We start from the raw sequence: 13,416 nt of genomic DNA, 5'->3' as shown, positions 1-13,416 counted from the left end.
GTGTGTGTATGAATGAGTGTGTATGGGTGTTTCCCAGTACTGGGTTGCAGCTGGAAAGTAATCCGCTGCATAAAACATATGCTATGGTGCAGCTGTGGTGACCCCTGATGAATAAAGAGACTAAGCCGAAGGAAAATGGATGAATGAATATGCATGGTTCTTTGGTCAGTATGTTTGGCCATCCTGCTTTAATGTGGTCACTATATGATTAAATATGAGTGATGCTTTGCTATGATGACCATCTAAAAGAGAAGAGGAGTGTAGCAGTGATGATTTGTAGGCAGGCATTAACAGACACATCATTAAACTCAGGAGGTGACAGCTTTTACAGTGTATTGAGTTCTGGCAAGGTCATGACTGTATTTCACTCAGTGGCGCCCTCTGGTGGTCTGAAGACATGGCTAACTGTACCTGCGGGTGAGAATACTGATACTTTTACTTTTTTAGAAAGGGGTTGCTGTATGACAGTGATTATTAGATACGTGGGTAACAACACTTTAGTTTAGGTAACAATTTACACCATTTAATTTGGACTTTAATACTCCGTAAATGTTGAACTATGATTAATAAATGCTGTACAAGTCATTCATTTCTTCAGTTTCTTTTCAGCATAGTCCATTTATTAATCTGGGGCCACCACAGCGGAACGAACCGCCACCTTATCCAGCACATGTTTTACGCAGCTGATGCCCTTCCAGCTGCAACCCATGACTGGGAAACACCCATACACGCTCATTCACACTCATACACTACGGACAATTTAGCCTACCCAATTCACCTGTACCACATGTGTTTGGACTGTCGGGGAAACCGGAGCAACCCACCCCAACACAGGGAGAACATGCAAACTCCACACAGAAAAGCCAGCTGACCCAGCCGAGGCTCAAACCAGTGACCTTCCCACTGCATGCGCCACTGTGACGCCTGCTGTACAAGTGTTATTAGTTTATATTAGTAAACACATTAGCATTAACTAATGAAATCTTAAAGAGGACATGTTATGCAAACACAGAGGTTTAAACACAGGCAGCAGTGTGTGAATAAAACCTTCTGATGGTAAAAATGTATTTTTTTTATCAGGCTTGATATAAACAGTATACAGAAACACTTTGATTGACATTCTCCCTTTGTACGTGTCATCAGAGGGGGAAAGCCCCGCCCACTAGTGACCATCTCTCCCTCATTAGCATAAACAGTCCTGAGTGAGATGCAGCTGTCCCCTATTAGAGTTTCGACCTGCTGACGATAACGTCAGCGATTAAGAGGATTAGAAATGTGGAGTTTAAGCACACACAAATGAACACTGTCTGCTGTTTTGAATCGGTCACCATGCTGATACACAGGCATTTGTAGCTCCGCCCTCTTTTGAAATGACCACAATCTCATTTGAATTTAAAGCGACAGTCACCAAAACGGCACAGTTTGGATCAAAGCCTATAAAGGGGCACTTTTAAAGAGTATAAATCATTATTTGTGTGATGTTTTCAGCTGACACTTCACACACACACACACACTAGAGACATCAGAGGCTTAGTTTACATCTTGTGAAAAGGGGCTTAACAGGTGCCCTTAAATGTAAAGTGTGACCAAGTATTGTAGAGAGAGAAATACACTTCCTTACAAAAGTCTTGTGGCCTATCCAAGTTTGAGGAACAGCAAATAATTAGTTGACTTCAAGTTGGCCATTTGTGTTCATCTTCAATGCCTCCTCCTCCATCTTACCCCAGACATGCTCAATGCTCAATAATGTTCATATCTGGTGACTGGGCTGGCCAATCCTGGAGCACCATGAGCTTCTTTGCTTTCAGGAGCTTTGATGTGGAGCAGTGGCGTAGCGCAAAATGCGGAGGCCCCCCTGCAGGGATCACCGACGGGGCCCCCAGTTGAAGGCCAGGGGGGGCGGGGGGAGGTTGGGGTGGGGGTTTGGCAGAGCCAGAGATATACAGATATACCTATGATCGGGAGATTTCCCTGGATGTTAGTATGCATTTTTTTTTTAATTATGAAAATTAAATTATTATGATTAATTATGACGCATGCTCAGGGTCCCTATGCGATATCTAGTGTATATATCTATGTCACAAATTGAGAAGCGGGGAAATGAGGCGGGGTGGAGCGACAACGCGGGGAATCCTTCACAAACTGAGGAGCGATCACAAACCGAAAGCGGCGAGAGCGTCAAAGTAGCCAGAAATCATTCATTTTTTAACGAGAACCGGCGGCGAGAACAGCGGCGCGTCTTCATTGGCTATGACCAGGTTCGGCGGCAAGCAATCAGAATGAAGTAGTCCACCGCTTGAGAGGAGTTCAGAGAACACAGACCTGTGCACTTTGGTTCCGACCACAGTTGTTCCCAAGAGTTTGATTATTGCGGTTCCTGGATTTTCAATCATTGAAAATCGCAACGACGTGGGGCCCCACCGCGGTGCGTGCCCTGCGGGCCCGTCCTCTACGCCACTGATGTGGAGGCTGAAGTATGAGAAGGAGCGCTATCCTGCTGGAGAATTGTCCCTCTCCTGTGGTTTGTAATGTAATGGGCAGCACAAATGTCTTGATACCTCAGGCTGTTGATGTTGCAGATCTCTCGCACGCCCCCATACTGAATAAACCCCAAACCATGATGTCTCCTTCACCAAACTTGATTGATTTCAGTGAGAATCTTGGCTCCATGTGGGTTCCAGTAGGTCTTCTGCAGTATTTGTGATGATTGGGATGCAGATCAACAGATGATCCATCTGAAATATTGACCTTTTGACCCTTTTACAGATGTCAAAAGTTATTAATAATGTTTTAATTTCATTTACTACGTTCAAAAAAGTGCTATGAAGTTAGAGCACAGAGAGCAATCATCAGTTTAACGTCATCAATATTGAGGAAAGCATGCATTTCTTCTCCTGCTTGGCATTCTCTCACTGAAGCGTTTGCGCTTGGAGGAAAAAACACTCAAGAGCAGCTTTTCTCCCCACAGGCCTTCGAGATTCTCCAAAAACCCTTCATCGTTATACAAGATGCTGCAAGAAGTGACTCATTCTGTTCGCTCGGCTGTCAAGCTGGCTGAATTTCCCACATTATTAATTGTCTGCTCTGTGCACATACTGTCACTCGTCCTGATAAATCTGTTGTAGATGGTGATTTATTTTATTTAGCCTAAAGAATACCAGCTACACTACACTCAAAACAATGAATCACCATCATTTGTTTGTAAATTTAGATTTTATTTAATATGTCAAGTTTTTTGTGTGTGTGTATGTTGTCAGATTCCGGTGGCTCAGTGGTTAGCACTGTTGCCTGAAGGTCGACATATAGACCTTTTTCATGGCTGCTGCATGGAGGGCGCCATAGTGACCAGTGTTTTCCGGTAGAATGCTAAAAACTTCCGTTTACAGCGTGTACAACTGGTAATTTGTGCTCCGAAAATGGGTTTCAATGACGTTTTTAATGGATAACAGAGTGTTTTTGTGACACACAACTTAGAAATGTGTCTGTTAAAGCCGTTATAATCTGTCACATGTGGTTCAAGCGCGTCAGAAATATGAGAAAACCGTTCTCCTAGTTCACAATTTGGTGAATTACATTTGTTTGGGCTGGTTATATATTTGAAATAAAGAGAAAATGTTGACTTTAGCGATGACGAGGCTTCATTTAAACTGCAGAAGATGCGTCTGACAGCAAGGGGGAAACGCCTCACAGCAGCTGTTTTCCATCCTATTAGATCGCATTTCTTTAAATGATCAGTCCAGGAGATGCTGCTGATGGACAACAGTATTAGCTCAAAGAGGATAAAAGCAGGTAAAATAGATTAAAACTATCGTTTCAAAGCTGTCCAAATGTGACTGTTCACACGCATCATCTGCCGACCGGAAGTTCTTCGCATTCTCCTTGCGCATGCAAAGCATCATGGGTAATTTTGCGTTCCAAGAAAAACAGTCAACCCTAGACAGTCAATTAATTTCTAGACAGTCAACCCTGCTAAAAAATCCAGCTTGGTTGGCTGGTTTTAGCTGGTCAACCAGGCTGGTTTTAGAGGGGTTTTGGCCACTTCCAGGCTGGTTTCCAGCTATTTCCAGCCTGGTCTTAGCTGGTCAGGCTGGAAAATGACCAGCTAAATCCAGCTAAAACCAGCTTGACCAGCCAGGTTTAGGCTGGACATAGCTGGTTTTGGCTGGGCTCCCAGCCTGGCTAAGTTGTTCAAGCTGGTTTTAGCTGGTCATCTCCCAGCCTAACCAGCTAAGACCAGGCTGGAAATGGCTGGAAACCAGCCTGGAAGTGGCCAAAACCCCTCTAAAACCAGCCTGGTTGACCAGCTAAAACCAGCCAACCGTTTAAGCTGGATTTTTCAGCAGGGTTAACACACATTTCCTTGGTATATATTTGCTTTGCTTTTAAACTGTATAACTTTGGTCTAATGTTTTGGATCTCCTTCCACAAGCTTCTCACAATAGTTTGCAGGAGTTTTGGCCCATTCCTCCTGACAGAATTGCTTTAACTGAGTCAGATTGGTTGGCTGTCTTGCTCGCACAAGCTTTTTCAACTCTGCCCACACATTCTCTATAGGATTGAGATCAGGGCTTTGTGATGGCCACTCCAAAACATTCACTTTGTTGTCCTTAAAGCACATTTGAACTCATTTGGCAGTATGCTTAGGGGCATGATCTGTTTGAAAGACCCGTTTGTGGCCAAGTTGTAATTTCCCGGCTGATGTGTTGAGATGTTGCTTCAGTATTTCTCCATAATGTTCTTTCGTCATGATGCCATCTATGCTGTGCAGTGGACCAGTCCCTCCTGCAGCAAAACAGCCCCACAACATGATGCTGCCGCCCCCATACTTCACAGTTGGGATGGTGTTGCTAGGCTTGTAAGCTTTCCCCTTTGTCCTCCAAATGTAACACTGCTCATTATGGCCAAACAGTTCAGTCTTAGCTCCATCAGAGCACAGCACATGTCTCCAATATTAGTCTTTTTCCCAGTGTAATTTAGCTCATTGTAATCTGGTATTGTTGTTTTTCTGGCTTGTTGATTTTCCCATGTTGTCACACAAGGAAGCATAATACAGATGTGTTCACTCTTTATCGCTTAGTTTGTGGCATTTATAATTTACATTTATTAATTTATAATAAAGGTAACACGGTGGCTCAGTGGTTAGCACTGTGGCCTCACAGCAAGAAGGTTGCTGGTTTGAGTGTCAGACAGTTGGCATTTCTGTGTGGAGTTTGCATGTTCTCCCCGTGTTGGTGTGGGTTTACTCCAGGTGCTCTGGATTCCCCCTTAGTCCAAACACATGCGCTATAGGGGAATTGGATGATCTAAATTGTCCGTATGTGTGTGAATGAGAGTGTATGGGTGTTTCCCAGAACTGGGTTGCAGCTGGAAGGGCATCCGCTGCATAAAACATATGCAGGATAAGTTGGCGGTTCATCCCGCTTTGGTGACCCATGATAAATAAAGGGACTAAGTCGAAAGGAAAATGAATGAATTAATAATATACATTTATTCTCTCTCTCTCTCTCTCACACACACACACAGTCTCTCTCTCTCTCACTCTCTCTCTCTAATATGCGCAGTCGCTGATTCCTCTCATAGACTGACCTCACTCACAGTCCGCATTGTTTGCAGTCGTTTTTCCCTCAGCACCAGGCGTTTATCCATCATCATCATCATCATCATCATCAGGTGAGCATATGTGAAAACTCCATTACTGATTTCTTTTCCACACATGAAACGACGAATGCGTTTCACAGCCGAAAAACTAACAAAAAACATGCATGCATGTGGGCTGTGTGAGACTTCCTGAGCGATTTATTAAGCACTGAGTAAAAGAAAACCTAAGAAAAGCAATGCTGTCTCTTCATACGCGATCCACATTCCCGTCGTAATCTAGCTAGAGTGTCTGTACGGATGCATTCATTCCCACAGCCATCCATCCATCCATAAGCACGGGCTGCCTGTAGGAAATGATATCGACATGATGGCTGAACAATGCCCTGCTGTAAAAACAGTAAATCTGTGTGCGCTTTGGGTACACACTGCGTGTCAATCGATGCTCCCATTGAGTGTGTTTCCTCTCCCGTCTGCCTTGAGAAACCATGCATGCTGTTTTGCACTGGAAGATAAGCGTAAGGTGTGTCATCTCAATGCGGCTTGCGTTGTACGCAAAAGGTGCATTCAGTCGGTAATAAAGACACGAGCGCTTTTACTAGTGCGCAGAAACACACCAGTCAAGCTTGCTGTGGGCTTCTCACAGGATTTAACACTTATGCTGTGTTATATTTGGATTTGCAATGCAAGTGAACGATCATATGCAGTGCGCTTGTCTTCAGGTGGTGTTCAAATAGGTGTGGATCTTATCTAATGTTTTTGTTATAATTATTGTGACCCACTTAGTCATTCCTGCTTGCTTGCGGGTGGAGTTTTCAATTGGCAATCTGCTGAATGATGTAGCCTATGTGTGATGCATTCTCCGCGCACAGAAACACTCACTGAACCAAATGAATGAATGAAGGCGTGGATGCTCGCAGCCAAATGTAGATTTCAATAAAAGGGATGTGGTTTGCTTGAGATCTTTCAGCATTTACGTATAATGTAGGCTATATTAATATTAGATGTAATACCGATGACTTAAAGTGGACCTATTATGCCTGCTTTTTTTTTTTTTTTTTTTTTTTTTAAAATATGTATGTTCTACAATACTCGGTCACACTTTACATTTAATGGACCTATCATGACACTTTTCTCAAGATGTAAAACAGCACACAGATAATGCTTATAACTCTCTGAATCCGACCCTTTTAGGCTTTGATCTAAATTGTGGAGTTTTGGTGACTGTCGCTTTAAATGCAAATGAGACTGTGCTCTTTTCAAATGAAGGCGGAGCTAGAATTTAGAGATCTGTGCGGAACTAAATTTTGAATCCCGTTTCTTCCAGGTTTTAGTCCGAACCCGACCACTCCCACTTATATTTAGGTATTGTTATCCCACAGCCCGACCCGCCCCTTTTTCTACCCGCCCAATCCAGCTAAAGCCTGGTTTATACTTCTGCGTCAAGTGACCGGCGAAATCCACGGCGCATGCAACGCGCGTAGCTGTGCATTTATACTTCTGCGCGCTGTCTCTGTTGGTCTGCATTAACACTTCCGAAACGCTAGTTGGCAGTAAGGTGTTAATGTTCCTCTGTGTCGAGTTTCTTCGTTGGTGCTTTGCTTTTCCTGAACACTTCCTGAATGTACAAGTGGCTCAAACTTGCTCATTTTTAGGCAGGAACCGGCGGACGTGCAACAACTTTTACTATGAGGTAAACACAAAACAAAACTTTCCATCCGGAGCTCCTTCACGGGACTCCACACTTGTAAACAATCGCGCCACCAGGCGCACGCCGCTCGCACGGCTCTTGGTGCCGCCCAGACTTGTCAGCGCTACCAAGCCGACCAATCACAGAGCTTGCGCTACGTGTCGTTGCAACGTGTAGTTACATTTTTTGAGAGATGCACGTCAGCGACGCCGACGGCCACAGCGTAGGGCTATGCGTCGACGCGTAGGCTGCGCCATAGCATACGCGTGCGTTTGACGCAGAAGTATAAATCAGCCTTAAGTGTTAAGTTTCAGCTCAAAATAGCACACAGATAATGCTTATAACTCTGAATCCTACCCTTTTAGGCTTTGATCTAAATTGTGGAGTTTTGGTGTCTGTCGCTTTAAATGCAAATGAGACTGTGCTCTTTTCAAATGAGGGCGGAGCTACAAATTAAAGATCTGCGCAGGACTAAATTTTGAATCCTGTTTTAGTGCGAACCCAACTGCTCCTGCTTATTTTCAGCATTTGTTGTCCCGCATCCCGCCCCGTTTTCTACCCGCCTGCGCCCAATCCTACTACCGAAAACCTCCCAGCGATACAAAGTCCAGACAGCCTATAACAAGCTGTCTGTATAAACACACACACATAGACACACAGCACCAAGCAATTGACACACGGGCAGCATCACGCTATCTCTCATTCACACACATTGACAGCAACAAGCTCTCTCTCATTCACACACACACACACACACATAGACAGCAACAATCAAGCTAAACACAGCGTCACGCTGTCTCATTCACACACATACATACGCGTGCTCGCTCGCTCGGGAGTTGGGAGCGATATTGTTAGACCGCCCGCTCCTGTTCAGATTACACCAGTTACCGACCGCTCCCGAGCTGCAAGAAATCTGGTCGGGTCCCTCGGCTCCCGCAGACCTCTACTACTAACGCCTGCGCGACAGCTTAGTGGCAGATTTCAAAAACAAGATTAACTCATATGCTAATGAGCAGTGCTTAATTTGTGAATTGCGAGGTCCTGGAACAAATCAGGGTAACTGCTCAGGCATGTTACCAGATGAGGGAGAGGTGTCGTTGACGAAAGTGAATAGCGAGGGGTATGTCGCGAATGAAAGTGGGGGGGGGGGGGTTGTAGTGGACGAAAGTGAAGAGGGGAGGGGGTGTCATTGATGTCAGCTGTTAAGCGCGAAAATAGAAACAAAATGCGTGGGCGGTGTCATCTGTTAAATATTCTCCAACTGTGCAATAAACATACTTCTCATGCGCACTTGTTGCTCATAACAATACAATACTTTCTCGTACGCATTTGCACACAGCACATAACCTGGATGTTTATAACAAATCTGTACATGCAATTCAACATCCAGATCTTTTTTGACTAACTGCATCTCTCTTTAATCATTTTTATCATCTTTTTGTCATATTAATTTCGTGTCGTCACTTTATGTACACTGGAAGCTTCTGCAGCCCAAGCAAATTCCTTGTGTGTGAAGCACAATTTTCAAGAAAACCGATTCTGATACCGCCCCCTAGCGTTTGTTTTAAAGAAGAAATGCAGCCATACATATCTTTGGCTGCATAACTCGCGCTCTCCGGAAATGTATATGGGGGTACATATTCACAATAAGCCTGTGCTGCATTACGAGATGCGTTCTACTGTACATTATGTGCCGGAGCATTGATTCAGAAGGGAGAGAATGTATTTGTGCTGATGGATTGACTGCAGATGGGCTTATACCGATGCTATACTTTCTTGCTTGCATTTCTGAGCATATAAATGCCACAATGCTCAATTCCACACTCAACTGAGAAGGGAAAATTACGTTTTAATTTTAATTTTGTGAGGAAACGGCACTGTAAACAATGCTGGCTGGGTTCTACACAATACCTTCATGTTGTCCCGACACAAATTGATCAACCTAAATTAAGTTGTTCAAAACAACAGCTCATTTTAAGTAGTTTGAACAAGCAGGAAAACAATAAACTAAGCAGGCTTCCATAGATGTTTTTACATGTTTCCTTCTCTTAAATAAATAAATGCATAAATATTGATGGTCATACGTTATTTTAACATGCAATTCTTACTATTATCAATCCATTAACTGCTCAGTTTGCAGCTTATTAATAGTTATTAAGGTAATAGTTGAGGATTAGAGATCAGATAAGTATTGATAAACAGTAAATGTTTTAATAATAGGCAGGTAATGGGCCTGTAATTATTAGTCAGAATTGGTCCTTAAACTTAAGTGTTGCTGTAACATTTTTCATGTCATCTACTGTACTTTATTGTATTGAGTCTGTCCACCTTGTGCTCCTGTTTTCATATTTGGGCTTTTAATTTGTTTGGCTTTCTGTGGCTATTATCTATTATCATTATTGCGGGGGAAGCACAGTGGCGCAGTGGTTAGCACAATCGCCTGGTCGCTGGTTCGAGCCCCGGCTGGGTCAGTTGGATGCTCCGTTGTCCCCCATAATCCAAACACATGTGCTATAGGGCAGGGGTCACCAATCTCGGGCGTAGAGGGCCGGTGTCCCTGCAGGGTTTAGCTCCAACTTGCCTCAACACACCTGCCTGGATGTTTTAAGTATCCTTAGTAAGACCTTGATTGGCTTGTTCAGGTGTGTTTGATTAGGGTTGGAGCTAAAATCTGCAGGACACCGGCCCTCCAGGAACAAATTTGGTGACCCCTGCTATAGGGGAATTGAATAAGCTTAATTGGCCGTAGTGTATGTGTGTGAATGAGTGTTTCCCAGTACTGGGTTGCTGCTGGAAGGGCATCCGCAGTGTAAAACATAAGCTGAATAAGTTTGCGGTTTATTCCGCTGTGGCGACCTCACATTAATAAAAGGACTAAGCCAAAAAGAAAATTAATTAATTAATTATTATTGTTTTGCTTAAAGGCATATGCAAAATACCAAATAAGCAATAGTAAGAATTCCAAATACACTGTACAAATGCATGATTCCACATGAAGGATTTAAATGAACGTAAATTGAAGTGGATTGAACATAAGACACTTAAATTGTTCTCAATAAACTCAAGAATTGTGTTGTTTCAGCTCATTTTAACTACGTAGTTTTAACAAACACCAAACTTATTTTTTTGAGTGTAGTGTCAAATAGCAGCACAACAAAAAAATCAAAACACCTTAATAAACACATAAAACTTACTAATAAACAAACAAACAAACAAATAAATAAATAAATAAACAAACATGATAATGCATTTTACCTTTCTTTTTTCTGGACATACTTATTTTTTTGACAAATTCAAGACATGCAGAAATAAAGATTTTTTGCAATCAAAAAGAAAAAAAAACAATAACAGATTTGGAGTTGATTTTAAAAAATAAGTAATGAATGAATGAATGCATAAAAAAGTATAAAAGTTTTTATAATAATTTGTAAATAATTTGTATTAATTTTTAAAAATAAGTATATTTTTAAAAACCTTTATTTCTTACCTGTTTCTCTTTCTGTCTGCCATCTAATACATTTTTTCTGGACATACTTAATTTTAGACTAATTCTGAACATATATATATATATATATATATATATATATATATATATATATATATATATATATATATATATATATATATATATATATATATATATATATATATGTAAAGATTTTTTTGCAAATAAAGTGCAACCCAATAATATCCAGCTGAAACTCAACCGCCATCGTGTTTCAACAGATTTAGGGTGTTTAACGTGAGAATTGAAAAGCTAACATTAGGCTATAAACGGACTGCAGTGCCCTCGGGGCGCTCGTCTGTGATGTCAGCACCTGTTACAGACAACTTTTCTAGCTTAATTAATAGAAATATGCTCCACGACAAAGAGTTAATCTCTCTGTTTATTATATTATAATCCACGCTATATGTTATAAACAAATAAACACGCAAATGCACATAGACATTTTATGGAGGAGTGTAAATATTGCATGAAATGTGTTCAGATGAAGAAAAAAATTGCGAAAAATCACTTAATGACGTTAAAATGACAGTTAATCAGTGTATTTCTTACACATTTATTCACACGTTTGCATTACTGAGAGCAGGACAGAGTCAGGCAGCACTGGTCAGCAGTATCTTCATAATATCATTTATCATTCATTCATTCATTTTCTTGTCGGCTTAGTCTCTTTATTAATCCGGGGTCGCCACAGGGGAATGACCCGCCAACTTATCCAGCAAGTTTTTACGCAGCGGATGCCCTTCCAGCTGCAACCCATCTCTGGGAAACATCCACACACAGGCTGGTTTAAGCTGGATTTTTCAGCAGGGATGTTTAAATAATTTCCATTTAAAACACGTGCAGGTCATGTGACCATCAGGAAGAACGCAGCATCTCATTTCTCAAAGGACGCGTTCTCTGCCCTCGCGGTCTCCTGAGTTCGTTCTTCCGAGGACACCTGGCAAGACCGTTCTCCACAAGAACACAAGTCCGTTCTCTGCGCTCTTGGAATTGAGAAACAGCACTAGTGATCTTGAAGACACTGATTGGCATGTTCAGGTGTCTTTGACTAGTGTTGGAGCAAAACTCTGCAGGGACACCGGCCCTCGAGGATCAAGTTTGCCCATCCCTGCTATAGACCATGTCAATGTGGTCATGTCATTGGCCCGTGAACGTTTCCTGCTTGTTATCAAACTATTTCAGAACTGTAAAACAAGAGGCAATTCAATCATAAATAATGTTATGATAGCTGTTTTGACATCAGGTTATCAATATGTGGCTCTTTTTGGATTCGTGGGAGCTGTAGAAATTAAAAATGTAAAACAGGAAATGCGTTGGGAACATTCTTTCTGCTTACACCCTTCGAAATGATCTATAGCGCATGTGTTTGGACTTTAAGGGAAACCTGAGCACCTAGAGGAAACCCACGCCAACACTGGGAGAACATGCAAACTCCACACAGAAATGCCAGCTGGCCCAGCAGGGACTCGAACTAGCGACTTTCTTGCTGCGAGGCCACAGTGCTAACCACTGAATTATAATCAGATTTTTACAGAAGCTCTGGCCGCAGGAGTCAGATCTTAACATTGACATGACACCCGATGATGACTTCAAAACTGCTGACGGAAGTGCTGTAAATGTTCATGCAGTGCTAAACTCAGTCTTATGTGGGAAACAGCGCAGCTCTTTGATGCACAGCAGAGCCGGCCGGCCGTGACTGCAGCACAGAGCATGAAAAGCAACAGAACAGACTGAGTTTCTCTGCTTTGACGGAGGAAAGAGAGTGTTTATTTGGAGATGCGTGTTGATTTCTCCTGCATCAGCCTCGTCACATACGTGGTCACGCCTACGTCCTTACCATAGCAACCCATGCAGATCGGGCGGTTGTGCATGTCTGGACACACACATCTGATTTTATCACTTGCAGTTAATACTGTGGACAGCTTCGCCTGCTGTCTGGACATTTGTGAACTGAATATTGCGTGAATGTAAGCAGTGATATGCGGTTATAAGCTGTCAAAAAAAGTCAAACTACTGTGTTTTTTATGTAAAATAGATTTTTATGTAGGATTGAGTGAAAAAAAATGCTTTCAATTTGTCTTAAAGCAAATAACAAAAGGATAAAAATATAAATATTCATTCATTTTTCTTCGGCTTAGTGCCTTATAAATCAGGGGTTGCTGCTGTGGAATGAACCGCCAATTATTCCAGCATATTTTTTTACGCAGCGGATGCCCTTCCAACTGAAACCCAGTACTGGGAAACACCCATACACACTGATTCACCACACACACTCATACACTACAGCCAGCTTAGTTCATTAATTCACCGGTATCACAAGTGGTTGGACTGTGGGGAAACCAGAGCACCCAGAGGAAACCAACGCCAACACAGGGAGAACATGCAAACTCCACACAGAAATGACAACTGACCCAGCTGGGACTTAAATCAGTGACCTTCTTGCTAACCACTGAGCCACCGTGCCACCTACAACAGTAAATAGTGTAAATGAGATCTTACTAATATACATATATTTACAATAAATGAAACAAACACGCCGGCTCTTCAGTTCGTTCCTTTACTTTTTGCCCAGTGGTGTTCCTGATGTTTGCACGCGGGTACAGTAGAGCAGGCCGAGTAC

General features: G+C 42.4%; 1 protein-coding gene across 5 annotated transcripts in view; it reads left to right on the top strand.

The window, feature by feature from the left end:
• Positions 1-13,416, top strand: part of rph3ab (rabphilin 3A homolog (mouse), b) — a 48,482-nt gene that overhangs the window by 2,831 nt on the left and 32,235 nt on the right. For 2 of the 5 annotated variants that reach the window (XM_087262434.1, XM_087262432.1), the window contains exon 1: positions 5,577-5,670. The exons of the other annotated variants lie outside the window; for them this stretch is intronic. The gene's annotated coding sequence lies outside the window, so the exon portion shown is untranslated. Of the gene's footprint in view, positions 1-5,576; positions 5,671-13,416 lie in introns of those variants that run through there. 5 annotated transcript variants of the gene reach the window in all.

The sequence above is a fragment of the Danio rerio genome, chromosome 7, assembly GCF_052040795.2.
Source record: "Danio rerio strain M-AB ecotype USA chromosome 7, GRCz13ab, whole genome shotgun sequence".
Lineage (NCBI taxonomy): Eukaryota > Metazoa > Chordata > Actinopteri > Cypriniformes > Danionidae > Danio > Danio rerio.
The sequence above is the reverse complement of the archived record's forward strand: the minus strand, read 5'-3'. Positions and strand labels throughout refer to the sequence as shown.